Source organism: Equus caballus, chromosome 1 (genome assembly GCF_041296265.1).
Source record: "Equus caballus isolate H_3958 breed thoroughbred chromosome 1, TB-T2T, whole genome shotgun sequence".
Classification (NCBI taxonomy): domain Eukaryota; kingdom Metazoa; phylum Chordata; class Mammalia; order Perissodactyla; family Equidae; genus Equus; species Equus caballus.
Genome location: NC_091684.1, coordinates 96,790,492 through 96,816,746, shown reverse-complemented (window position 1 = coordinate 96,816,746; position 26,255 = coordinate 96,790,492).

Genomic DNA, 26,255 nt, shown 5'->3' with positions numbered 1-26,255 from the left:
ATCAGCCCGTGTGAGCTACCTTAGGCCACATAACACACAGCCTCCATATCTCAGGGCTTATAACACAAAATGCTTGTGTCTCACTCACATCCTATGTCTTTAATGGAGGAATGTGACCATGTCCTACATCTTCTTTGTTCCAGGACCAAAGATGAAGGATCAGCCCCCATCTGGTGAGAGAGTAATGGGGAACCGCACTATGTCTCCTAATTCTAATTTGCAGCCAGGACTGGAGAGCACTTAGAGAACCTTTAAGAGTTCTTCCAGCCTCTGTTCTGTGAGTTGTATCAGTGACTTGAACTCAAATTTTGTTAGCCAAAGTGAGTTACCAGGCCAAGTTGGAAGCACTAGGAAAGGGAAATACAATACTCTTGCATGAAGGAATAGTGACTGGAAAGGATGCTATATTATTCCACAGCCTTATTCCTTGCAGGGTATATCTTGCCTTAAGAAAAGGAAACACAAAGCTCAGAAAAATAAGCTATTTATTAGTTTAACTAATACTCCTTGAATACCTACCATGCGTCAGACACTTCTAGGCATAAGGGATAAGAAATCAGAACAAATTTCCACTCTTATAGAGCTTATATTTTAGCGGGAGAGACAGAAAAATAACTGACATGTAAATAAGTAGTGTATTTGTGATTAGTGCTATGGAAAATAATACAACAAATTAAGAGTGAAATAAAGTTCCAGAATATGTGATGCTTTACTTAGAGCTGGGAAGCTGTTGGCTGATTTAAGTGGAGGCAGGGCATGATCCTACTGATGCTACTGATGTCCACTTACTCTGGCTGCTGTCTGGCAGAGGCAGAAGCAGGTGGACGAGGTGGGGCTTTTGTGGTAATTGAGGCTAGAGGTGGTGGTGGTTTGGACCAGGATGTCGGTGGTGGTGAGAGGGTGTGAGAAATGGTCAGAGTCTGGGTTTCTGTGTATATTTTGAAAATAGATAATGGATTTGTTGGTGGATTGAATTTAATGAGTATGAGAAAAAGAGAATTTGAAGGTGACTTAAGCATTTTGTCTTGAGCCACTAGAACAGATGAAGCGCATTTACTGAGATGAGGAGCTGCAAGGGGAAAGGTTGAGGGACGAGGGGAAGGGGGGACCCAGGAGTTCAGCTTTGCCCTGCGACCTTTGAGGCTCCAGTTAGACATCCAAATGGAGATGTCACATAGGCAGTTGTAGATGTGGTTTTGGAGATGAGGGAGAGGTTCCGGCGAAAGATTTAAATTTTGGAGTCATCATTTGTTTGCTATTTAAAGCCATGAGGCCAGATGAGATGACTCGGGGTGGAATGGGCAGAGAAATGGCCTGAAGTCAGAATCTTGGAGGAGGAGAAACTAGTGATGAAAGCTGGGAAGGAGTGCCCACTGAGGCAGGAGTGAAACCAGGAGAGCGTTGTTATGGAAGCTAGCCAAAGAGGATGCTCCAAAGAGGAAGTGACCAACAGAGCCCATCATGGCCAGAGGGACCTGAGAATGGCCCCTGCATTTAGCCAAAGGTGGTAGAGAAGAGCTTCTGTGCAGAGAGTGTTTCTAGGGGAAAAAGTGGCACCAGGTCCCTGCCTTTCTGAATCGTCTCAGCTACGGTCACTGTGGATTCTCAGCTTTCAGCCTGAGCACACCCAGGCTGCTGTTGGCCTACAATTGCAGGCTATCAGCTGGCTCAGACTCCAGCCTTTGGAGTCTGGAGGCCCTTTTGGACTGCTGGGTCTCAGGCACTCGCTAATCCCATGAACAATGTTTGTTCAATCATGTAATCCACATAAAACTGGCCCAAATACAGGGAGTTGGATTCAGAAGTGTGACATCCAAAGAGCATTGAGAAGCACTTGAATTCTTTGTCGAGGGCCCTTTAAGAAGCGCTAAATGGGGCTTACTTGCTAACTCAAATCTAAAATTCTGGAATCCCTTTCCTCAGTCTCTCTTCTACTCTCTTGTTTATATGCTGCTGAAGATGCCTCTAGATCTCTCCTCTCGCATCTACAGACTCCCCTAACCCTTGGAAACATGACCCAGGCTGGCTCTTTACTCTCTCCTCTTCACCTCCTCTCTCTTTGAGTCTACTGTCTATTTTATTTATTTACTTTTCTATCATGCGTAGATTTCTGCCCTTTCTAATGTAGATTAACTTAGCCTTTCTGGTGGTCTTTCAATTTTCTTCTCTACCATTACCAAGATCAATAAAGCAAAGGTCAGAAAGCTGGCCAGGAAAATATAGAAATCTCCTCAAAAGGAAAGTGAAGCAGGAAAATGATGCATAGTTATTCATTGCATATGCCTGCTTGTTCTGCTTGAAATCGCAAGTGTCAGCCACTCTCCTCTTGAGCCAGGAGCCACAGAGGAGACCACACACCCGTCTCTGGGTCCTCATGTCTTCCCAGGTCCATAGAGGGGTCCCTAGTCCAGAGTGTGGACCCTCATCTACACCCTGCCCACTACTAAGTAATTAGACTTCGCTTCTCTTTTGACTATTTCTCCTCCCTTCTGGGATGTGTGAGTTGATTCTCCCCTTCGAGGATTTGCCAAAAGCAAAAGTAACAATACTAACTGCCTGTCATTTAAACAGGGGAAGATTTATTAGATTTATCAGAAAGTATACAGTGCAAGAGAGATAAAAACACAAGTTAACTTCAGGTCAGGGGGTCAAACTCCTGTCCAGTCAGGCCATCCTGAGCAATCATTCTTCGAGCCCTGCCACAGTCTTCCCAGGGCCAGCATCTGATCTGCAGAGAGCATCCACGAGGGGAATCGGAGGCTCCTGAGAAACTGGAGCTGCAGCCCTGGGACGCTCCCCCAGTTCTGTGTGTGAGTCAGCTTTAAAGCTTTAGTGGGATGAGGGGCTGCGGCTCAAAATGGCTGCTACCTTCTCCCACCTATGCTGTGTGTGGTCCGTTCGGGGTTGGGTGAGGGGACTGGTCACCTCCACTCCAGCTATTAACTACAAGGGCATGGTAGGGGGGCTTTCAACTGGACCTGAGGACGTGAGGGATGAGCTCTGCAGCTGGCGATTCCTATTGTCACTTTAGTCCCCTGTGGGAGCACTGAGAGTAATGAAGAGTTGAAATTGAAAGTTCCATACAAGTAGCGATCAAGGCTTATTTAGTGTCTCCTTAAACACGCAATCCAAATCCCCTTGGACTGAAAACAAGAGCCATTTCCATGGTTACAGAGACCCATTTTCTAGGGAAAAAAATACAAGATGTTTCAAAGTGAATAATCAGAAGAGGAAGTTTGTGTGTGTGTGTGTGTGTGTGTGTGTGTATGCATATGTGTATGTGTATTCTGTTCCTGTCTGCCCTGACTCTTTCCAGTATCCTATTCCAAAGCAGAACTGTGCCTTTTATAAGATGCTTGTGACAATGGGCATCGTGTTTATTGTGCTCACTATTGTACCCTCAGAGGGGATCCTGACCAGAGTTAGGTGTGTTGAATTGATGACAGGAGAGAGAGTCATCAGAGCCACTGCAGTTCCATTTGTTTGAATGAACGCACCCATGCTCCTTGTTGTGCTTTCCCCGACGTATTAGATACCCACAGATAATCCAATGCCAGAACTCAATAGGAGTTTGCCACACCTTCTGGGATGCTCAGATTTGGGCCACCCTCATGACCCCACGAAGGAGAGGCTGAAACCAAGCCTTAGTTTGTGACCCACATATTTCCATCTTCCTTCTTCTTCTCCCTCAGTAACAGTTTGGGCAAGAAGCATAAAAATGGTAAAACTAAAAAAGTGTCTATTTAAAAAAATGTCTTAAAGATCTCAGTATGCAAAGTAAAGGATAACTGTACTGGATCTTGGGCCTCTGATTCCTATGATAGCCAATCACCAGACCCCCAACCCTGGTCCTCACTTTCTTTCTTAGTATAATATGGACTGGGATGGGGCCATAGCCAGGGCATGAGAGCAGAAGATGTTTGTCAGGAGCAGATAATATGGCTACTTCCTTGTCTAGGAGGCAATGTTGGTATTGGGATGGGTAGCAAGAAGGGTTCACCAGGAGGCATGGAGAAGCTTTACCAGGACTTTCAAAGTATGTCCTTGAGAGATGCAACCAAACACCAGAGAACTGTGCAGTAAAGGATTAGAAATACAGAGGTAAAGACCAAGCTGTTCAATAAGGAATTCTGCTGGTCACTCTGGTCTGTTTTTATGGAGCATCATTTACATACATTGCCCTGATATTTCTCTCATCACTTTAAGCAGATAGGTAGTATTCTATTGTGTGATTATACTTTGATTCATTTAGCTCATTCCTTATTAAAGGACATTCAGACTATTATCCTTTGTTGTTGATACACACAGCGCCATAATATGCATGTAGAGTTACAACTTGTCCTATTGTTTCTTAGAATAGATTCCTAATATTTGAATTTTCAGGTCATAGGAGGACATGTTTTTAATTTTGGTAGATATTGCAAAGTTACAACCTGGAAATTTTGCAGAAATTTGAATTCTCATGAATGAGTAAATGAAAGATCCCCATGGTACTTACTAATACTAGGCATTATAATTCTTTCATAGTTTTACTTATCTGATATTTGACAATCAATACCTAATTATTTTGTGTTTATTTATAAATAAAGAGTACTGCTTTTTCGCAATTATTTTTGTGGAAGTTTTAACAAAATTTTTGAGCTTTTTCCTTACTGAATTGGTATTGGTACTTTTATTTACAAGAATGTTTCACATATTATAGATAAGGAATTTATGTCTGTTACATGTGTTGCAAGATTTTTCCAGGACAGAAAAAATGTCTGTTTTGCACAAGATAACATTTCTCTCAGCTCACACAGTGCCTGGCCCAGAATGGGCACTCAGTAAATGTGTTAAAGAAATTAACGGATGCACAATACCACAGAGGTTATGAGGGTTAAGACCCTGGCTTGACTTGCAGCCTTTTCAGCCTTGACTTATTGATTAATATCAACCTCCTTGTCCACTTGATCCCCAAGAGTATGTCTTGTTCCATCCTTAGACAAAGACAAGTCTCTTTGGTAAAGCTCCAGCCTTTTCCTGGTGTTTGCCTCTCAGATCATCAATGGACTTCTTACTGATGTAAGCACAACTTCTCTTCCGCACCTGTTGACAGGAGATGATGACTGTCCAAGGAATGCTCTTCAGTGGTGAAAGGCAGAGCTACTTGCATTTGTCAACTTTGTTCTGTTAGTAGTGATTTGATCATTAAATAAGATATTCAGTGTTATTTATTTGAGGCTTAGCTTGTCCTCTGTGTCCTCATCCAGTTATTTGCTTGTTGGCTCATTCAAGTCAGACATCCCCTTCATACAGAGGTAAGATTTTTTTGAAAGTTGGTTTAATCTGAGCAAAATACAATAATTACAACCTATAGGTGATAATTTTATTATCTTAACCACACAAACCACTAAGAAAGACCACAATATAAACCAATATCAAACTGTATTGTCTTCAATGGAAGAACTCAAACAGTCTTTAAAGGCAATCAGCTTCTTCCTAACATTCCTAGAAAAAGCCTTAATTGTCATCTTCTCTCCAAAGATATGGAACATTTTGGTACTCATAGTGCTGTGGCTTCTACCTAACACCTGGAATATAACAGCATGTCTATGCTGTAATTTGTCGAGTATTAAGCTGGACACTGAAACTCCTAGCGCTGGTTCCCACTCCAGAGGACTCACAGTGGATGAGCATAAGCACTGTCTCCCCTCACCACAAATAATTTTCAGAATACCTAACCTGCATGGGTACCGTAAGACAGGAGGCAAGGCACAAATCAATTTCTAGGGGCACATACCTTTACAGCAAGAGGTCTGTTAAAGAGGAAAATATTCTGATTCCTATCTTCACATCACACATATTACACTCAACTTCAGGGGGTTGAGGGTGGGGGATCCTCAGTGGACTGGGAAAGAAAAAATTATTGGAACACCAGGAAACATTGTCTTCCTATTAAAGAAAAGATTAAAATTTAGAAGAAGTCAAATCCATTCCATTTATTTTAATTTACTCAGAAAATCATATATACCCAGTATATGCCTAGACCTGCACAGGATAAAGGAAAAGATAGATTTTCTGTTTTGGGAAAACCGGAATCTGGCTAAGTTGAGGCTCACACATTAAAATTAAAACATTACATGAAAAGGGACATGGAATATGGTGCTAGGTTTGATACAGTTGGACTTGAGGATCAAGTTTTAGCACATAGTGCCTGCAAAGCACTGTAGAGTATAAGATAAAGAAAATGAGTCCATGTACCCTGGAAGTTTACCATTAAATTGCAAAGTGTGTACACAGGCAATAAATGTCTAGGAAGTTCATGAATCTAATACGTCCCTTCAGCAGGGAGGGAACATGATCTTATGACAGCATGGGACTCTCTCCATGGGGGTTAATGATGACAGGATTTCCAAAACACATTTTTAAATTTTGTAAGTCTTGATTTCCTTGGCTGGGATGATCTCTCCCATTGACAAAGTGAACCAATAGGCATGGAAGCACCATGTCATTGCTCAGAGTGAGCTGTTGGGATACAGCAGGCATCCTTGTGACGTTAATTTCTTAGAGGTAACAGTGATGATGAACAGGAGAGGATAGGTGTCTGGAGACTGTCTCTACTGCTTTTAGGTTAAGAACAATAGCTCCTATCCTACCTTGCCACATGGTTTCCCAGGGATTGTCCTGGGAATGTCTACCTACCATTTGGCCTTATTTTGGGGACAAGATCTCTTTGTGACCTGAACTGGGAAAAAACAGAGAACCAGGAACCCCAGAATGACAGCCTGACTTCTCAACAAGAAAAGGAGATACACAACATGTGAGATGAGAAAACCCATGACCAGAGGCTTACCCAGCATCAATGCCTCGAACAGAAGAGGATGTCAGGACTTTTGGGGAAACTGCCTGGCTGAAGGAGGTCAGAACTGAAATTATATTTTCCACCTATTAGCGTGAGCTGTATATTTTTTCTAAGTCGATCTCTGCTTTAATTTATTTTGACCTAACAACTGAAGGCAAAGAGTACTAAAAATGTTTGTTTGCTTTCTATTTGAACCCAGATATGATCTGATATTATGAAATCTTTTACTTCAAACAAACAAACCCACCAATCACACAGCCATGTAAAAATCTGGCTTCCAGGAGAGCATGCCACGGAAGTCAAATAAGAATCCTTTTTTAACATCCCAGCATCGTTAAGTTCATGGCTCAGGATTCGGGCTGGGCAGGGGCCTGGGAGACAGGGCATACACTGGGGCAAACCTAAGATGATTCCAGCTCTCAGGAAAATGGAGCACTCATTGGAAGCCACTGAGGAATGAAATGAAACAGAAGAATAGACCCATCTGCTCTGTGGAAGAATCTAGTCGGGTAGAATGTTGTCACACATCTTGGAAACCAGCCAGGACACACGGTTACTTCCCGGCTCTGACTTCTGGTCTTGCCACATCCAATTTGCCTTTCATCTTCCTGACTCTGGGAAGACAATTTTTAAGCCGATAGACAGAGGTATAGATAGAGGCAGTGGGAAAATCTGCAGTCACAGCATATTTATAATTTAGGGGAGACCCGTGTATTATGCAAAATGGTTCTGTTCTTTCTAAACCCAAGATGATGAGTGACAATGAAGGCTTCCCTGTGGTCCTGCTGGGTAACAGAAAAGAGAATAATTTAGGACAGCTGACAGAGAGGGATGCAAACTCCATCTCCACTTATTTTCTTATCTGTCCACCCTCTTCATGGTGGGAAGCCAGGTAAGAGGTGGGCTTGGCCACTTGGACCCTGGAGTCTAATGGAAAATGGCATATCGTTTATCTTCAATTAACTTTCAAGGCCCAGAAAGCAAATTCTAAATTTATGTTGTTTTAAGATTGTGGAGTTTAATTCCGATAGGCAATTATAAATATGACTGTTAGGCAAGGGGGTGGGGACAGGATGAACGTGGGTATTCTTGGAAAAATATTGGAAGTCTAGTAGGGAGAAAAGGGATATTAGAGAACCAAGAATGTCAATAGTAAAGACAAAGGATTTAGGGTGGAAAAATAAAAGGTGGTCACAGACTTCCATTGCCTGAGGTCCCACGGACCTGGTTGATTTATGATTGCATGAGTTTGTAAGAACTGATAAGTTGATCCCAAGGGCTGTGTCAGAGAGATCCTTCCTTCCCACTGTTAAAGGCCCATGTCTTGCTTGCCCTGTGGTGCCAAATGAAGGTTCTGACTGTCATTTTCCAGGAGGAAGTCCAGAGGATGGGGGGAAACTCCATCAATTACACACAAGACTAAGTTCAGTAAAAAGAGAGGAAAGGTTCTGCCAGTCTCTGACAACCTCTGACCTCCCAGTAATTTATATTTAGAAATATGAGTTGTTTGTTCATCTCTGTGCATATCCATCTGGCTTGGTTGCTGCTCCTGCCATATTGGACCCTGAGGACCCATAACCTCCAGTGTTCTCATGGCCCAGCACAGACAGATCCTTTAGTTGTTAATTCAGTGAGCGGAAAAAAACACAAAAACTCCAAAGCCTGGACTAGCGTGAGGCTTAGAAGGACATGTTATTCATCTTAAGGAAAGTGTTCTATCTTAGAGGATGCTGGTACATCCGCCAACCATATGGACTTTGGTCCACTCCTCAACCTGGATTTTCAGACCCCAGAATTTAGCCGACTTTAGCTAAGCACTGCTTCTGGGGTCATCTGTTCATTCCAGCTGCTGACGTCCACATGTCCTCCTGGCTGTGACACTCAAGATCTTCACTCTAGCAGGGGCTGTCTTAGAAGGAACCTTTAGGGTTCCTTCAACCTTTTGGAATTCCTATTCCTATTCCTGACTGTGACCCCAAGCACTAGTCCTTTCTCATTGACCTACTGTGCTCACTAAAGTGTATTCAGACAAGCTTGATGGGAAGGCTGTTGCCCTCTTTGCAGACTTTGGCTTTTTCTTCTGAGCCTAGACAGACGTCTGGGACAGAACAACCCCTGCTTTTGAAACTGCAGTGTCTCTCCTCTATCCTGTTACCAATCAAGTTATTGCTTTCCTTCTCTCCCTTCTAGAAGAGTCATCTGCTCTGACTGCTCTTGTCCCTTCACTCTTATTGCCTCCCTAGCCCACTATGGTCTAGCCTCCTTTCCCGTCACCTCACTGATAACGGCTCTCTGGCCCTGTCCTCATACACAGGCATCTGAGGCTTCTCTACAGTGTTTGAGACAGTGGGGCGCTCCCGCCTTGAAACCCTCTCATCCTTTGCTTTTCTTAACATTACATTCTCCTGGGTTTTCCTCTGCGGCCTCCACTTGTCTGTCTCTCTTCCTCCACTTGCCCCACTAATGCTGGTGTCCCCAGGTTTCCTTCTTGTGAGTCACTGGCTGAGGGTAAATATAAAGTGTCAGGTAAGCATCTGTGCTGTGACGTCAAACTACTTGGGTGTGAATCCTGGCTCGGCCACTTCCATTCTTGCACAATTTTTTTTGTTTGTTTTAATTTTCATTGAGTTAATGATAGGTTACAATCTTGTGAAATCTCAGTTGTACATTGTTGTCTGTCAGTAGTGTTGTAGGTGCACCCTTTCACCCTTTGTGCCCACCCCCCCACCCCACCTTTCCCCTGGTAGCCACTAATCTGTTATCTTTGCCTACATTTTTAAATTCCTCATATGAGTGGAGTCATACAGAGATTGTCCTTCTCTATCTGGCTTATTTCACTTAAAATAATTCCCTCAAGGTCCATCCATGTTGTTGCAAATGGGACGATTTTGTTCTTTTTTACAGCTGAGTAGTATTCCATTGTATATATATATACCACATCTTCTTTATCCAATCATCTGTTGATGGGCATTTAGGTTGCTTCCATGTCTTGGCTACTGTAAATAATTCTGCAATGAACATTGGGGTGCGTGGGACTTTTGGAATTGCTGACTTCAAGCTCTTTGGATAGATACCCAGTAGTGGGATAGCTGTGTTGTATGGTATTTCTATTTTTAATTTTTTCAAGAATCTCCTTACTGTTTTCCATAGTGGCTGCACCAGTTTGCATTCCCACCAGCAGTGTATGAGGGTTCCTTTTTCGCCACAATCTCTCCAACATTTGTTACCATTAGTTTTGGTTATTTTTGTCATTATAATGGGTGTAAGGTGACATCTTAGTGTAGTTTTGATTCATTCTTGCGCAATTTTTTAACCTCTCTGTGAGTCAGTTCCCTGTGTATAGGGGAAGCAACTAAGTACCTGATGTACAGGGTTGTTGCAAGAATTAAATAAACAAATGTTTGTAAAGTGGTCGCACAGTGAGCACCCAGCACATGTATCCTGTTTTGACTGTTAGTCTCTCTCTAAGAGCTTTAACTATCAGCTCTATATTCTTGAGTCTCAAATCCATTTTAGTAACTCAAATTTCACCTTTAAGTTCCAGACCTATATTTCCATTTTCTGCATTCCTGGGTACATCAGAGCAACATACAAATGAGTATGTCCAAAGCTAACCTCATTATCTACTTCCTAAAACCAACTTTTCTTCCTGTATTCCATATCTGGGTTAATGATACTGCCATCCACTGGCTTGTCATAATTAGAATTCTCAGAGTCCTTATCTATTACTCCACCTCTCTCACCTTGCACAGTCAATTTTGAACCAAACCCTGACGATTCATCTTTCAAAATATTTCTTAAATCTTTTTATAAACCTTTTTTAGTGTCAAAGCTTCAGTTCAGTCCCTTATCGTCTCTCACTTGGACTATTATAATGATTTTCTTCCTCCGTTTTCACTCCCTTCTTCAACTCTTTTTTTTTTATTTAAACAATGACCATGTTCCGTTCCTGTTCTTAAAATATAAACAAATAAAACAACAGTAATAACAAGACTACCTTTATAGAGTCTCCAATACCTAAAGCAGACGAATGCAGCTAAGCAGCCACTCATCCTCCTTGCTCCGAAAACTGCGTCTAACTCCTTTGAACTCACATTTACCACTTTTCACCTAGAAGTATCTGAATCTCTGCTAGTGAAAAAGGATTCAGGATTTTATAAACAAGTCACACCCTTTCACTTCTCTTTATCATTATTTTTCCCCTTTTCTCTATTTGGCAAAAATCTTACTCGGGTTTAAGGTCCAGAACAAACATGCCTTTTTCAGGGCAGCTCCCCTGCCATCTCCATCCTGCAATGTCCAAGGCAAATACACCGCTCCCTCTTCTAAGCACTGTCTGCTCTTTGAATAGACCTGGAGACTGCATTTGTAATGGTACAGTGATATTATTTATTTCCGTTTCTCTCTCTTAGCTGTGGGTTCTTATTGATCTCTATCCCCTGCATCTGACATGGCTCCCAGCACATATTAGCACTAAGTGAGCATCTATCGACAGCATTTTCTCTGAGAATCTTTCTTCCTCTTGTCAACTTCCTTACCAGGGCAGCCAAACTTGGTGCCTCTTCTTTTTCTACACAGGCATTTGCTAGGTTTCTGCCTAGTGTCTGTGTGCTGGCAGTGGGTCCTCTCAGCCCGCTGGCATTGTCATCACGACCGGTGCTTGTGTGGGAGCAGGCAAGTTTGCCTACAACTCATTTGAGTAAAACTAATTTGGTTCATGGAAACTTTCCTAATTGACACTCACTTAGAATCCATATTTACACAATACATTTTATGGAACATAGGCAATGTTACACTTGTGAGAATGAGTTCTTGCATCCTTTTAGGAATATTTTGATCCATTTTGTCTACTTTTGAGTATTTCAAGTATTTTTAGATTCAGAAATCTTCCATTTATGAATTTTACATTATGTCATATGCAATTCATCAAGTGCATTCCTTTTGGTGTTCTGGCCTACATTTTGCTGTTTGGGGACTATTTTAGGAGACTTTGTGCACTATGTGGACCTATGAAGCAAATCTGGTGATACCCAATTGACTATTTTAGTGGAGCATTATATTTTGACGCTGAGAGAAAATCATTTAGCTCCATTTTGCTATTTTATTCAACAATCTACTTCATAAAGTAATGCTTGATCAAAAAACAGTCTCACACTATAACAATTTAACCTAACACTTTGAAATTTGTAGGTTACTGTTTTCACTATCAACATAGTATGTATCATTACATAAAATTGGAAAGGATGAAAGAAAGGAGTAAGAAAATTAAAATCTTCTTGGTTATCATAATGTTAAGATCCATAATATTAGGATGCATTTCCTTCTAATCTTTTTATGATGATCATTGCAATTTTATTTGATATTTTATCATTTAATATTTATTATATTACTTAACACTTTTTATTTTGTATAAAAATTTTATTTATTTAGTATTATATTGATAAAAACCTTTATAAAATGTGTGATATGTATATTTCCCCCTGAGGTTCACCATGTAGTTGTTGCTCATTCACACTCAATGCTGAACCATTTTTTTTGTTTTTGTTTTTGTTTTGAGGAAGATTAGCCCCGAGCTAACATCTTCTGCCAAGCCTCCTCTTTTTGCTGAGGAAGACTGGCCCTGAGCCAACATCCATGCCCATCTTCCTCCACTTTATATGTGGCACACCTGCCACAGCATGGCGTGCCAAGTGGTGCCATGTCCCCACCCGGGATCCAAACTGGTGGACACGGGGCCACCAAAGCGGAACACGTGCACTTAACCGCCACCGCCACCGGGCCGGCCCCTGAACCATTTTGTATTCCATTTTGTAAATATGCTGGAATATCGTTATATACTCTACTATCAGTTGATATTATTTTTTGCTAAGAGAAAGATTTATTCTAGGAATATTAATGTTTAATATATGGGTATTATCTAATTATGTTTTATTATATATTCTATATAAATACCTAATATATAGGTATCTAATATATAATCAATAATTATAATCATATATATAATCAATTGATGCTAGATGTTATCTATCTATTTATATATATAAAGAGAAGGATCAGAAGATAAATGAATTTCGAAATGCATGGGTAAGAGAGTATGCTTTTTTCCAACTTTGTCAGTTGATATAAGTTTATTTCCTAAATAACATAACATTCCACAAGTGTATAAATGTACTGGTTGCTCTGCAACTTTTTCAACACTTGTATTTTTTTGGGTTAAATCCAGTTTATTTATGATTTTGTATAATTGACATTATATATTTTATAATTGACATGCAAGAAACTGAACATAATGTGCATAAATTTATAATACATTTTGGATATTATATTTCTGCATAATTGACATATAATACAATGCACATGAAGCATATAATTTGGTGTTTCACAAATGTATATACCCATGGAATTACCAAAACTATCAAGATAATAAACATTCATCATCCAACCCCCCCAAAATTTTTCTCATTCTTCTTGATAATTCCTCTCTGATACCCCTACCATCCCCTCCTCCCCATCCCCAAGCAACTACTGATTGAGTTCTGCCATTATAGATTAGTGTACATTTTCTGGAACTACATATAAATGGAGTCATATAATTTTTATGTCAAGCTTTTATCACTCAGCATAAAATAGTGTGTAAAAATAGTCCATTTCTTTTTATTGCTGAGAAGTATACCATTGTATGGATATATAAAAATTTGTTTACCCATTGATCTGTTGAGGTACTTTTTTCCTATATCAAAAAAAGTTGTATGAACATTCAGAAACAAGTTCTTGTATGTTTACATGTTTTTAATTCTCTTGAGTAAATAACTAGGGATGGGATGACTGAATTATAAATGGTACATGTTCCTTTTTTAGGAAACTGCAAAAATGTTTTCTAAAGTGTGCCGTTTTACATTCCCACCAGTTGTGTACAGAAGTTCCAGTTGATCCTCATCCTTGCCAACACTTGGTGTGACCAGGCTTTTTAATTTTATCCATTCTCATAGGTATGAAGTGGTAGCTCATTATAGTTTTAGTTTGCAATTCCTAGGGACTAATAATGTTGAGCATCTTTTCATGTGCTTACATGCCATTGTACATCTTTTTTCCTGAAATTTTTTGCCCATTTTCTTATTGGGCTGTTTGTTTTCTCATTGAATTTTGAGACTTCTTTATATATTTTGGATATAAATCATTTATCAGATATGTGATTTGCAAATATTTTCTCCCAGTCTGTGCTTGTCATTTCATTCAGTTAACAAATACTTTTAAAGAGCAGAAGTTCTTAATTTTGATGACATCCAATTTATCATGATTTTAAAAAATCATAATCATATTTATGATTTCTGTGTTAGTTTCCTAGTGCTATTGTAACAAAGTGCCACCAACTGGGTGCCTTAAAATAACAGAACTTTGAGCCAGCCCTGATGGCCTAGTGGTTAAGGTTTGGCGTGCTCTGCTTAGGCTGCCCAGGCTCGGTTCCTGGGCTCGGAACCACACCACTCGCCTGTCAGTAGCTGTGCTGTGGCAGAACTGAAACTTATTGTCTCATGGTTTTGGAGATTCAAAGTCTAAAACTGAATTGTCAGCTGAGTTGCTTCCTTTGGAGAACAATGAGGGACAATGTGTTCCATGCCCCTCTCCCAGATTCTGGTGGTTGCTGGCAATCTTCGGCATCCTTTGGCTTGTAGCTTCATCACTCCAGGCTCTGCTTTTATATGGCATTCTCCTTGTGTCTCTTCTCAGTCTTCCCTCTGCATGTCCATCTCTGTGTCCACATTTTTCCTTTTTATAAAGACACCAGTCATATAGTATTAGGACCCACCCTCATGATATCATTTTAACCAAATTACCTCTGTAAAGTTGCAATTTCCAAAGAAAGTAGTGGGTATTAGGACTTCAACATATCTTTTTTGAGGGGACGCAATTAAACCCATAACAGTCTTGTGTTTAAGATACTTTCACCTAACCTAAGTTTACAAAGCTTTGTTCCATTGTTTTCTTTATAAAAGTTTTAGTTTTATGTTTTAAATTTTAGGTTTATGATCCATTTGATATTTGCATATGGTAGGAGTGTAGACTAAAGTTGCTTTTTTTTTTTTTGCATATGGTTATCCAATTGTTCCAACATCAGTTTTTGAAAAGACCATCCTTTCTTCATTGAATTGCCTTTGCTTCTTTGTCAAAAATCAGTTGTCTGTACTTGTGTAAGTCTGTTTCTGTTCTCTTTATTTTGTCTATCTTTACACCAGTATCACACTGTATTCATTACTATGCCTGTCCTTTCAAAGATTCTCTCTCTTTTCTTCTGAAACTACAATGGATCTTATGTTAGACTTTCAATCTTGTATGTTTATTAAATTTTCTCTCAAATTTTCTGTCTTTTTTACTGTTCTTCATTTTTTATCATTTAATTTGCCCTATCCTTTAATTATTTGACTCTTTCTTCAGCTTTTTTGAATTAGCTATTGAACTTAAGTATTTTAATGACTAACTTGGTTCCACTTCTAGAATTTCAATTTGATAATTTGAAAAATCTATTTTGGTCATTTTGTATATTTTCTTTTTCTTTAATCATCATTTCATTTTATTTTCCTCAAGATATGTTTTTAAGTGATTATTCCAGTATTACACATGTGCAGATCTGAGTTGGCTGTGTTGTTTCTTCCACCCTCACACATGGCACTTTTTTTCCTACCCTAAATCTTTTGTTTTAATCTTTACCCAAGATATCTCATTCCCTGAAACTTTATCCATTGAAATTCTTTGACATATACTTTGAATTTTCTTTGCTCCTGAGAGGATTTGCCATTTCTTCCATCCAACTTGAAGTTTTTTGTTTGTTTGTTCTTGTTTTTTGCAATCAATATTGTGATAAATCTTAAAAGACTTTTTGCTTTATTCACCAAAGACTTTTAATATTTTTTAGCACTTGGTTTCATCAAGTCATCTAGTTTCTAGACCACCCAAAATATAAGGATCTAGGCTTTTGTTTTGATTCAGCAATTTGCCTCATGTGCCAAGAATCCAATTACGTGGTTAACATCTTATTGGAAAAGCATGTGTTTAAGCCTCTCTCATCATTTAATGTTATCTTATGCTCATCACTGATGTTACTAGATACCCTGTGAATACCAGCTTTGAGATTTGTATATGATGAAGATATCAATAAATTAATATGTTTCAAATGATCAGTGGCTCTTTAAGTTTTAGTTTATCTGTGATATTTATCTTGGGGTAGTCAAAATTGTCTTTTTTTTCCCCTTTATCATCTCTTCTATTCAATTTTAGCTTCAAAGATCCTCCCTACAGAAGTTGAATAAAATTGCAGTTCTAGTGTTTAGAGATCTATTGCTTTACTTTTAGAATATTTAACTGCTCAGCCATCAGGAATTTATCTTTTTGTGTTCTGAGTCTCTAAGCAAATGCCTGTTTACAGCCTCCCAGAGGAAGGAGCCATAGTGATCCAGCCCACTTCTCTCCTCTTCACCTCTGATTATTCATTCTCCTTAGTGCTCAACAGAAAGCAAGACAAATATGTTCTCTGAGATGCTTGTTGTTCTACTCATTATAGGGAAGACATTGCCATTTCTTGTACATTTACCTTACTTCCTCTAAATAGCCGTGCTTTTGATTATTACATTGAAAATTGCTTTTTGTTTGAAATGCTTAAAAATAGGCTACATGGAAAAAAATACTGCTAAAGGAATAGAAAAAAAGGGATTCTCAATGCTATTTTAAAATCAACCCATCATCTAAGAGATGTTGTAAGTTCAATGCACAGGCATTTCAAATGAGCGTCTCATTTAACAAACTATTGTTAGAATTTAGTAGACTTGGTGTAGGCAAATAGACCTGCAGCCTGAATTCTCAGCTATTCCCAGGGTCCACAGATATTCTGTGACTTTTTCCTCAGGAAATTGTTTTGCTATGTCTGATCTTTGCAGGTTCCCCTTAAAATCCCCATGACCTGCAAGGTCTTTGTCTACAGTCTTGCATACAACCTTGATACTGTACCTGTGAGTAAAGGCTGGCAGCCATCTCCGGGAATACCATCTATTTCAATACTTGATGCATAAAGCATTTCAAATGCAACTTGCCTAGCAGAGTCTTGTTAATAATAATGAAAACTGTCCATATGTTGATTACAGTTCTATGGAAGGGGTCCAGATCCCCTAAGTCAAGTGGGTTAAATTATTTCATGTGAAGGTGTTACTGTTGATTATTTTGAATGATGTCTAATTTTATTATATGATTTTCTTTAGTCACTAAAATAAAAAGTAGAAATTCCTCATTTAGTTAAATTCAGCTCATGCATCTCCAGCTACACAGGCCAAGGGAAAGCCTCTAGGTCATTCCCCGTGGATACGGCCACTGGTGGATGGACAGCCTTACTGATACATGCTGGATGGATTCTGTGGCCACCATTGGGGTCATCTCTCCTTGTGCTGCCTCTTGTGGCCTTGCCCCATTGGTGGCTGGGCCCTTGTGTTGGGGCTTTGCTATAACAGGGCTCTAGGTTTGTTAGCAAACTCCCTCGTTACTTATACAGAGATTCTGTTTTCTGACTTATCTCTATTCCAACTCGAAGGAGTTTCCATGCCCTAAGTATCTCTCTTATTGGTCCTCTGCTGTCTATGCCCAGTGGTTCTGTCTTCACTGGGGCCGGTTTACCAATCTCACCCCACAACCTGTTTACCACACTGGAGCTTGGACAAGGATCTCTAAGACATAAATGAACCTGTGGCCTTCTGCTACTGCCTTCTGCAAAAAGTCAGATGATTACACCGCGTCTGTGATCTGGACTGTGCCTACCTCACCAGCCACACTTCTTTTCTGCTGATCTTCACGATCCCACATTCCAGCTACAGAACCCAAACTGCCTCTGTTCCTCTGATGTTTTGTGCTTTTGTGCAAGGAGCCCCACCAGAGACCCTCCCTAGGAGCCCTCATTTATCAAACCTCAACCAAACATTGCATCTTTAGGAAAACCTCCTCTTTCACTCGAGGTCCCTCTCTTCTCTGTTTAATGACCTGTGTGTGCCTTAGTCATGCATCCCCTACACTGTAGTTGTCTTTCATCTCCTTGTGCCCATCCCCTGACATGGAGTAGGGTATAGGAAAGGCAGACTTTGGAGCCAAGCAGTCTGAACTCTCATCCTTACTGTGCTACTTACTAGCTGTATCGCCTTGGGCAAATGATATACTCTCAGCCTCTGCCTCACGTTCCTCATCTGTACAACAGGGATCCCAGTGGTCTGAAGCACATGGGTATGACATCCTGATTAATTAGAAAACAGATGAAGTACTGGGAGAGTCTTGAAACAGAGTAAACACCCAATAATTGCTCTCTTTTGTTAATATCAAGATCTTTATTGAATGAATTGAGCACACATTCCATGTAAGACAATATCAATGATGAGCATGTGACTGAAAAACCTTAATGTGGCTGAGAATATAACAATTTGTCTAGTTAATTTTCATAGCAGAATTATGATGTAGGTGCTATTATTATTCCCATTTACATATTAAGAGATGAGGCCTAGAGGAAGGTCAATAAAATTGCTCCAAGTCATCAAACAAATATGTGGTGAAGTGGGATTTGATTCCAAGCAATCTGACCCCAGAGTTTTCACTCTTAACCACTGTTCCAAACTCTCCCCTAGAACACCGTGTTGTTTCCTCAATGCATATTTGTTGAATGAATTAATTTTAAAAATATAGATTTCTTGTCTATAGATTTTATAGATCTAGATATATAGGGTATGAGAAATTATAGGAATGTCCTGACCCAAAATACCTTTGAAATTTTGCGCTTTCTGAAATGCATTGCATTGGTCTTGGAAAACTCCATAGTCATGGACGTAGAGTGATGGTTTGGGTATAGCATAGATAAAAAGATGTGTGTTAGAAAGTTCCTGGGGAAGGGACATATACACTGGGACAGGAGGTAGAGAAGTGGTGAGGGGAGAGTCAGGAGGCAGCATTGTGTGGGAAAGCCAGACCCAGGTGGAAGGCAAATCTCGTTTCTCATTCTGCTTCTGCCCTGTGTTAGCTGGCTCATTCAGTCAGCAGTTCCCCCACACCTTGTCAACATTGCACTCCTGGTATGTTCCAGGAACTGCTACTTCTTTCGGAACCTCCACTTCTTAAACGGTCATAGTAGTTCCACCTTGAAAGATGCGGGAGAAGATTCAGTGGGAATAGAGAAAGGTGCAATCCAGGGACCTCCTACAGGGGCTTTCTTACCCTTTTACCAAGTTGCCCCTAGCCAGGGACCTGAGGGTGGGTTCAGTTATACACAAGGAGTCAGAAAGCTGACCATAAACCCCAGAAGGAGTAAGGAGTAGGATCATCAAGCCGAAGTCCAGGGTAAAGTTTGGGGCAAGTCAATGGAGACAAGGCCAGAGAACTAAGTCAGGTCAGGAAGCCAAGGGTCTGAGGCTGGGCAACAAAGGGAAAGCGTGTTGAGATCGAGTTAAGGAATAAGGCAGATGTATTCCGGGTTGTTACATTGATCACTCGCTAGTGTTTGAGGTTCATCTCTTTGTCTGGCTGGAGTCTGAGAATGGATACTGTTAGAAGGGAGAGTCTTTTCATCCTTCCTGCTGTCTTTGAGGGGTTTTTCCTCAAGACTGCTCTTGGCCTCCTACCCCATGCTTTACTCCTACCTATTAAGATGGAATGAGTTACCTGGGTAGAGGACAACAACCATAGGTCCACATTTCTCAATAGATAATCTATCAAAGATTCTGACCATGGGTGTGGATTCTTGCTCTTCTTCCTTCTGCCCCAGGAGCAGTGGGAGGCAGTGCCCTACGTAAGTGTGTCTACTTTACAGGCTCATGTTTGCCACAGATGTGCTGCACACAAGAATAGACCAGCATTTTTCAACCTGGGCGCTATCAACATTTTGGGTCAGATGATTCTTTGTTGGGGGTGGGTTGCAGTGTGGGAGCTCTCCGGCACCTTGTAGGGTATTTAGCCACATCCCTGGCCTCTACCCACCAGAAACCCATAGCATCCCTACAGTTGTGCTAACCAAAAATGTCTCCAGACATCGCAAAATTGCACCTTCCGCCCTTGAGAACCACTGCTCTAGACGGACAAATGGAATTGGCAGACCACCTGAAACAGACTCCAAGTTGTGTCCTCTAATTCAGCTTCATTGAAAACGAAGTTGATATTTTGGGCTTCATTTTTACTTTTCCTTTAACAATTTGCAACTTATTCAGAACCCAGATGAGGGTCTCTTTAGACAGCTCAGGGAATTTGCTTAGGGTGGGTGTGCAGGTCCTAGTTGGAGTGGACCTCTGTCACATGAGCATTTCACCCCTAGGATAATTATTCCTCTCACAGACAGTGTTTGGCCAGTTATAAAAGAGAGGGCCCCGGGGCCCTGCCACTGACCTGACCTTTGTGGCTGAAGTTCAAGGGGACGCTCCACTGGGTCTCCTGAATATCCAACTCTCAGATGAGTTACGTAGCCTCAAAATCTAGGTCAAAGGCAGGCACTGACCCCTTAGCAGGTTGGCAGCCTCATCTCAGCAGCCAGCTGGGAGGCAGACCAGTTGGCTCTGGTCCCAGCTACATTTTCTGGAAAGGCAGAGATAAGGTTCTTTTTGAGGCTGGAGAAGTTCTCTGCAGGGCTTCTCTGGGCTGTCAAAAGCCAGCCTCAGCCTGTGAAGTTTGAACTGGGCATTCCAGAGGCTGTTTACCAAACTTCGGCCAAATTGCTGGCTGAGCATCACCCATGGGCACTTTGCCTCAGACAGCCCCAATCCACAGAGCAGAAAGGCTTAGGTTTCAGCTCTACAGAGGCAGCAGCCTTTAGGCTAATTAATAAATCATCAAGGCATTTGTGGTGTGAAAAATGAAATATTTATGCTCGCCAGAGTAATATTTCTGTCTTGCAGCCCCATGCTCTGTTGATGCCTGATGGAGGATGAAGTAAATACCAGCTGCTGTAGAATGAGTGGAATATAATTACTCTATACAAAGTTAAGTGAATATTAAAACACAGAAGTCACAGGCACTGGCACACATCCCTCTCTGGCTCCAGTGCCCAGTAAATGGCGTTCTGACCTGATGTTTGGCTCCACTGCAGCTTCCAGCAGAGATCTCAGTAATGGGCTTGGTTGTCAGCACTGTGGAAGCAGCTGGGGCCCAGGCTGCTGAGAAAGGCAGGATGTCAACCACCTTCCAGAAGCATGAAGAAGAAATTTCCCCGATGCCTGAGAGATGTGAGATATAGTGAAAGGAATGTGGCTTTGGAAATAGAAAGACCAAGTTCTGTGTCCCACCTCTGAAATTTACAAGCCATGTGACCTTGGTCAAGGTCCTTCACTTTTTGTAGCTTAGTTTACTTATCTAGAAAATGAAGGTAATACTGCGTTGTGTGATCAGAGAACTATGCTTCAGGAGTAAATAGATAAAATTTTGCATGGTGACAGGGAGGTAGAGAAGAAATGTGGGGAGAGCTGGAAGGAGATTGGTAAATAATCCCAAATGTTAAGATGATGGCAGTGGAAATGCAAAGGAAGGGATACTTGAAAGGCAAGATTGGCAGGTGATTTTATGACTGGAGAGTCAAAGGGGACTCAGTTATGGACCCAAGTGGCAGGGAAAACAGAGAAGCCCATGATAGAGAATGGGAAGTCCAGAAGGAGAGCGTGCTTACTGAGGGGAGGGAATGGAGATGTGGGCTGTGTTTGGGGGTAGAACTGAGGTGGACAGTCTAAGAGGAGTAAGTAATCAGTGAGATTTTTCCAGCCTTGGAAAAGTGGATGTGTGTGCGTGTATGTGTGTGTATGTGCACGTGCATGCACTGGAGTTTCTGGTCACCTCCATAACTCCCCATGCACATAAACACAATTTCCACTCAGCAAATTTTCCACCATGGAAAACTATACATGGTTCTCTCTATTCCACTCTGAGCTTCTCTCTGTTCTTCATTTTCCATGTTGAGTGCCTCATAGCCAATCCAGGTACTGCAGATCGAGCTGTTTATGTTTTAGGGGGACCCACCTTCACAAGAGTCATTTGTTCACTTTTGCTTGGACCTCACTTTGAAGGTCCGTCCTCACCTCTGTGCAGAAACTATCCGTGAGCACTAGGTTATGGGCACTTAGGCTGCCTGAGATCAGACATAGACATAGTGCTCCTGCCATCCCAGCCCTGGACTGCCTGCCTCTGGACTTGCTCAAATCACTATTTTTAAGGCTTTGTTGCTTGTCATGGAATGCCATTTCTAACTCTCTTTAGGGAGTTATGCGCTAAAATATTAATTTAGAAAAGCTCCCAAACTCCCATTCTCCACTTAGAGGAAACCACGGGCAACAAAGTGGTGTGCATCCTCCTGTACTCATTCTGTGCTTGCTCCATTTGCAAACAAATGTAGGTGCACATACGTCTTTTTAATACATTAATGATGTGCTCTATTTTTCTGTAATGCTCTTTGCACTTGTTTGAAACTGTGATTTGGAACCCTACTATTGAAAACATTTAGATATTTACTAGGTACTCTGCTCTGTATGTGGTGGGACAGTAGTTTTCCAATGGGGATAATTTTGCCCCAGCCTCAGAGGCTGTCTTTTGTCAGTGTCTGGAAGCAAGTTTGGTTGTCACAACTGTGGGGAAAGGACATGCCAGGAAGGAGAGAAGTCAGAGATGCTGCTGACCATCCTACACAGCACAGCCTGCCACAGCAAAGAATGATCCAACCCAAAATATCAACGTTCATGTTGAAATGTCAGAACTAAGGTCAAGAGAGCTTGCTATGAAGTATTGCATAATATGGTTGTACTATAATTTATTGATATTGTTTCTAACCATACTGAAAAGACCACCATTGCCCATATATATTTGAGATTATATATAAACTTTTTGAGAATAAATTTTTATGTGTGGAATTGCTCAAAGAATATACACAGTTAATATTTAGATGGTGCTGTCAAATCACCTACCAAAAAAGGCTTCCTTAATTTACACATCTGTCAAGAGTACAATAGACATTGCTTATTCCCCTGAATCCTCACCAGTGTTAGATATCATCCATCTTTTTAATCTTTGTGAACTAATAGAATTATTGTTGTTTAATTTGCATTCTCTGATATGAATGAGTTTAGGCATCATTTTGTCTGTTAATCGGCCATTTTGCTTCCTTTTATGTGAAGTGCTTCATCCATATTCTTTACCCATTTTCATTCTGATTATTGTTATGTTTTTTCTTATTGATTTGCAGAAGCTCCTTTTATATATTGAACATTAATGTTTTTTGAATCAAATGTGTTAGAATTGTGTTCTGTCTACCTTTTCCTGCTGCCTAACCATTTAGGAAAGAGAGAGTAAATGAAGGTTGTGGAAGTCAGGAAACGTTCTGTTCATCGTTAATTAAACCTGATTGCTCTGGGTGCCTCCTGTGGGTCATGTAGTACTATGGGAGACATCATGGGAGGAGAGTTCATCCTGCCCTCAGGTAGCTCAGTCTAGATATGGATGACAAAACATGTACTCATTGCCTTTATTTTGATCCTTATTAGGAATCAAGTGCCTAATAATAGAACCTCTCCTTCATGCACAGTTAGCTGAGTCTGTTGAACATTAAGACAAAAAAATTAGCAGAAGGGATATCAAAATAGCTCTTTTTTACCTATAATAATGATGCTGGAGAGGGAGACAGATATTTGCAGATCATGACCCTAATACTTATCCCCAGGATTAGATAGACAGACTTGCCCATTCATTGTGAGGTTGGCCACAGGGCAGAGAGCAGTGGAGAGCATGTACCCGGTGCTGGCAGGGCCTGCACCTAAGAGAAGGAGAGAGGCTCTGAGTCACACGCACTGAGTTTATTCTTTCTATCTTTACCAATAATATAAATCACTCAGTATGTTATGGGGGAAGAGGAAGTGACGGGACAGAGAAAGGCCAGGAGTGTTATATTAATGATGACTTTCCACCTGGAAGGAAAACGAAGGATGAGGAATAAATGTCACCTACTTTCTGTTGTAGAAAACTCCCATAAGACCTTTAAAGTGTCCCACTCTTTACGTCCTCCACAGTTTGTTTTCAAACAATTCCTCAGACACTATGTCTACTTTTTCATACCACCTCTGCTCCTCAGTGCGTCATGTATCCTTCCTTCCTTCCACCCTTTGCACTGATATTTGATATTGTGGTAGCAGCTTTCTTCATGTTCAAAATTCTCACATTTCCATCTGTGGCGTCCCCTGATGACTCCCTGTCTTCCTCCTTCAAGCTTTCAGGTGAGATGTTTTAATACCCACAAGTATTTAGGATAGTTTACTAAGACGACCTTTGCGACTTTGTTTTGTTCATAATTTACGTGACTTCTTTTAAGTCAATGTCCATTCTCCCCTCCACATTCTAAGAGATGCTTTATGTTTATTCACATTTATTCTAGGTAGTTTTTTTTTTTTTTTTTGGCAATTCTTCCTTTACCCTCTCCCTGCTCCCTCTTGCTATGTAAAATGTTGGTATTCTTCAGACTCCCACCCTCAGCTCTTTTCTCATTCTCTATCCTCTGTAAATGCATGATTTTACTGTCAACTATATAATAAAAATTTCAAAATTTATGTCTTCTAACCTAAGCTGCACACACACACAAACCTGTGTTTCCAATCTCTTGTGCATATTTACACCTGGCTGTCACACTGCTATTTCAAACTCAACATGACCAAATCCTATTTTTCTATCTATATTTGCCTCAGTTAATATCATTAGCCTCTGTTCAATTAATAATGCAGGCACTTTCTGCAATGCAACTCTGTCTATCTTATAAATCATAGGTTTTATCACTATTTGATTACAACTTTTCAAGGGCTCTGTATTACCCGGAAGATAAAAAATAAAACTGTTGGGATTATAAACATGTCTTCTTGCTTTATGGACCTGTGATGGTTAATTTTACCTGTGAACTTGACTGGGCTGTGGTGCCCAGATATTTGGTGAAACATTATTGTGGATATTTCTGTGAGGTGTTGTTTGGGTGAGATTAATATTTAAATCGATGGGCTTTGGATAAAGCAGATTATCCTCCACAATGTGGATGAGCATCATCCAATCAGTTGAAGACCTGAATAGAACACAGACTGACATCCCCTGAGCAAGAAGGGATTCTGCCAGCAGACAGCCTTCGGACTTGAACTGTATCATCAGCTCTTCCCTGGGTCTCCAGCCTGCCAGCCCACCCTGCCAATTTTGGATTTACCATGCCTCCACAATTGCATGAACCAGTTCCTTAAAATAAATCTCTCTAAATATCGATGCACACACATCCTGCTGGTTATGTTTCTCTGGGGAATCCTGACTGGTACGGGACCTCATCCTGTATCTTTAAATGAAATCAATCATTTTTTTGAATACTGAAAATAAAGGAAAAATTAATCAGATAAACAATCAAACAAAAATAATCAAATAGAGCCAGCTTTGATCGCCTAGTGGTTAAAGTTCAGCACACTCTGCTTTGGTGGCCCAGGTTCGGTTCCCAGCACAGAACCACACTGCTCATCTGTCAGTAGTCATGTTGTGGCAGTGGCTCACATAGAAGAACTAGAAGGACTGACAACTAGAGTGTACAATCATGTACTGGGGCTTTGGGGAGCAAAAAAAAAGAGAGAGGAAGATTGGCAACAGATCTTAGCTCAGAGTGATGGTTTCCCAGCAATAAATAAATAAATAAATAACCAAATGGAAAACCAACAAGTAGAAAAACAATTCTAAACCACCACCAGCACAAACCTGTGGTCCAACCATGTCAAAGGCCCTGTCACTCTGGACACACGACACATTCTTTAATGCCTCTGTGTCATACTACATGCTGGTCTTCCATCTTGGAATACTCTTCCATATTTCTTTGCCTGACTTTTCTCAGCTACTCCAGGTAAGGTTAGATGTGACCTTCTCTGTGCTCCCGTAGCACTTTGTCCCTATCTTTATTTGGGCAGTTGAATGACAATTATTTCCATCTGTCTTGCTCACTAGGGCTCACAGCCCCAGCACCCAGCGGATCCTCAATCAATCTTTGTGGAATGGAATATCTTTAATCTACAACTAACTTCATTAAATTCTTTTTGTATGCGGTTAGTGTAATTGGTTCCTCCAGAGGAATTCAAATCCTGCACCCTCCCTCTCCGTCCCTGACATTCAAGCACGATCTGCCTCCTGAATTCCTTCTGCATTTGAGTGCTGTCCAGGTCTCCAGCAGGAAGCCCAGGAGCCAAAGATGATTCAAGATCACGAAGACCATTGACATCACTCAAGGACTCATGACCCACAACAACCGCAAGTGATGTTGACCACAGGTGGGAGATGACTTTGGAGGAGGCTGCTGCCTTTTGCTCTACTGAGTAGCAAGTGCAGAGATAATTACACTAAGACAATCCCTGACTCTGTACACTTGGGAGAAGTG